Consider the following 3,655-nt stretch of genomic DNA (forward strand, 5'->3'; position numbering starts at 1 on the left):
AAAAAGAAAAAAATGAAAATAAACTAGCTCAGCATGGTGGCACATGCCTGTGGTCCCAGCTACTCTGAAGACTGAGGTGGAAAGATGGCTTGAGCTCCAGAATGTGAGGCTGCAGTGAGCTATGACTATACCACTGCACTCCAGCCTGGGTGGCAGAGCAAGACACGGTCTCAAAAAAATAAGTAAAATTGTGGGGTATTTGCATATAACCTACATATATCCTCCTGTATACTTTAAATAATCTCTAGATTACTTATAGTAGCCAATACAGTATAAATGCTGTGTAAATTGTATCCTGTATTGTTTTTTTATTTGTGTTTTTTGTATTTTTGTTGTTACATTTTTTGTTTTGAGATGGAGTCTTGCTCTGTTGCCAGCCAGACTGGAGTGCGATGGCCCGGTCTCAGCTCGCTGCAACCTCGGTCTCCTGGGTTCAAGCGATTTCCCTGCCTCAAGCGATTTCCCTGCCTCAGCCTCGTGAGTAGCTGGGACTACAGGCGCTCATCACCACAACCAGCTAATTTTTTGCATTTTAGTAGAGACGGGGTTTCACCGTGGCCAGGATGGTCTCGAACTCTTGACTCATGATCCACCCACCTCAGCCTCCCAAAGTGCTGGGATTACAGGCGTGAGCCACCGCGCCCCACTGCTGTTGTATTTTTTATTGGTATTTTTCCCAGAATATTTTTGGCCCTGAGGATGCAGAAGCTGCAAGTATAGAGAGTCCAGTGTCCAGGAGACACATCTCTGAGGCTCAGTGGAGAGAGGAATGGAGAGAACCCGGTCCTGGAAGAAAGGAGGGGAGGGCGGGAACACAACAGAAACTTCCCCATCGGTCCTCCTCCCCCTCGTTCCCTCATCTCCCACCACACGCTCTTTCTTTTCTGCTTTAATTCCCTGCCTTCTGCCCCCCTGCCATTCTCACACATTTCCATTAAAAAGCACAGAGGGGCCCACCATAGGATCTGTGGGAAATGGAAATGATCACTTCACGTAGGAAACACGGCTCCATTTCATGAGAAGCCTGGGAAATGGGGATGACAGCAAGACAGTTTGGAAGGGTCTTAAACAGGGGAGGGACAGATCCTGAATGCTGTCCAAATGAATGCAGCTTTGAGTCACAATGAAGCATATGATTCTCTGGGCAAATCTAATATGTAAATTATTCACACCAAGTATTTTAAAATATTAAAATGATGTTATACATCTATATGCTGGCATTTTATTACTCAAAATAATATGGTGAGTCAGAATATAAAAATCACGAAAGAAGTCCCTACCCCAGAAATGTTAGTCCCTCCCCAAAGATGGTTTCCTTGTTATCCGCATCCTCCTGACGCAGCCCACAAAACTTACGAACTCAGATTGTGAAATCAAAGTGACTTTCATTCAAACTCCAGCTCTGTCAAGTATAAGCTGTAAAACCTTGGGCAAGTTACTCAAATGTTTTAAGCCTCAGTTTTCTCATTTATAGAATAGGAATGGAAAATTATAACTAACATGATGTTCTAAGTTTCCTGTGGCACGTTGATAAAATCGCATACATAAAATGTTTGCAATAGTGACTGGCACAAAGTGGCGCTGAATAAAAGCAGCTGGTATTACTATCACTGTCAATGGTTTTGCCATACCAATTTAGAAACCTGAGTGGTGTCTCTGATTTTCTTAAGCTTCCTCCAAAAGATGACCTACTTTATTATACTTAATAACTATTTTTAACCTGTCCCTCTGTCCCTTTTCCCACAGCCACTACCCTAGTTCAGATGGTTGTAAACTTTCTAATCCTACACTCAGCTAGCAGGCAGAATCACCTTTCTAACTTAGATCTGAGAATGTTTCCCTCCTGCTTGAAAAACAGTGACGACTTCCCCTTGCCTAGAACGAATTGAATTTTGTTGCAGCATTCAGGATGATTTTCCACCATCTGTCCCTATAGTAGATTGCATCACTATCTTCAGTTCTTCATTCCCCATGTCCTCTATGTATCTATGTCCTCTGCCATGTGACTTTACAGTTTCTCCCACTAAAAATCAGGATATAGTTCCTCAGCCTTTGGCTTTGGATTAACCGTATGACTTGTTCTCTTGCACCTCTGCCAACCACGGGACAGATGAAAACAGAAGCACTCTAGTTGAGTCCAGCCTAGATCAGCCAACCCATAGATATATGAGAAATAATAAACAAGGGTTGTTTGAAGCCACTGAGTTTGGGGGTGAGTTGTTATGTAACAACCTCCAAATCCTTTCCATGTAACTTTGTCCTGCAAAAGTCATGTATGATCCAATTACATGGAAGCCCTTGTCCTCAATGCAGTCCTTGAATTCTCTGCAGCTCCCTCCACTGGGGCATATCCTTCCTTTTTCTTTACCATCTTTTAAAATCCTATTCATCCTTCTAGGTCCAGTTACTGTGTCACGTTTTCTGTCAATCCTTCTCTGATGCCTCCGATCAAATTTATCATTGACTTCTTCAGTAAGCTCCCATAGCCCTTCATCGATAGCCTCTGGCATTCTAGATATTGATGCACCAATCTGCTTCCCACTTGCTTCTTCTTTATTTATTTTTTAGATGGAGTTTTGCTCTTGTTGCCCGGGCTGGAGTGCAATGGCATGATCTTGGCTCACTGTAACCTCCACCTCCTGGGTTCAAGCAATTCTCCTGCCTCAGCCTCCCAAGTAGCTGGGATTACAGGCACACACCACCAACACCCAGCTAATTTTTGTATTTTTAGTAGATACAGGGATTTCACAATGTTGGCCACGCTGGTCTCGAACTCCCGACCTCAGGTAATCCACCTGCCTCGACCTCCCAAAGTGCTGGAATTGCAGGCGTGGGCCACTGTGACCGGCCCCTACTTGCTTGCAAGTTCCATTGGGCCCAGCACAGTGGCTCACACCTGTAATCCCAGCACTTTGGGAGGCTGAAGTGGGAGGATCACAAGGTCAAGAGATCAAGACTATCCTGGCCAACATGGTGAAAAGCCATCTCTAATGAAAAAACAAAAATTAGCTGGGCATGGTGGCATGCACCTGTAGTTCCCGCTACCAGGGAGGCTGAGGCAGGAGAATCACTTGAACCCAGGAGGCAGAGGTTGCCGTGAGCCGAGATCACACCACTGCACTCCAGCCTGGGAGACAGAGTAAGACTCCATCTCAAAAAAAAAAAAAAAAAAAAAGTTCCATTAAGGGAGGTGTATCTGTATTCATCTATGCATCCTCATCAGTGCCCTATATATATATTCCAGAAACGTTTACTTGAAAAATGGAGTGAAGTAATAAAAAGAGAAATAAATTGAAATGCACTATCTGCCTTTATGACAAAATAGGGTTGATGACATAATGATTTTCTAACATCATGCAGAGTTTAAACTTCAACACTGACATCACTGGACAACATAAACTGAAAAATATTAGTAGAAGTGGAGAAAAATCTGCTAAGATCTTAATTTGACGAGGCTAATGTTAATGTGTAATTTTCAAAGGGGTAAAATTATGATTCTCATGCAAGTATAAAATGAACTCAGCACTAAATGAGGGAACCAGTAAGATGTTAAGACTCATTTAAAGAGCATTTGAGGAACTAGGTAATATTAATGTGAGCAATTTAAGAAATATTGGGATAAGAACTTTGAGTTGAGGCCGGGCGCGGTGGCTCA

The sequence above is a fragment of the Cebus imitator genome, unplaced genomic scaffold (genome assembly GCF_001604975.1).
Source record: "Cebus imitator isolate Cc_AM_T3 unplaced genomic scaffold, Cebus_imitator-1.0 Scaffold155, whole genome shotgun sequence".
Lineage (NCBI taxonomy): Eukaryota > Metazoa > Chordata > Mammalia > Primates > Cebidae > Cebus > Cebus imitator.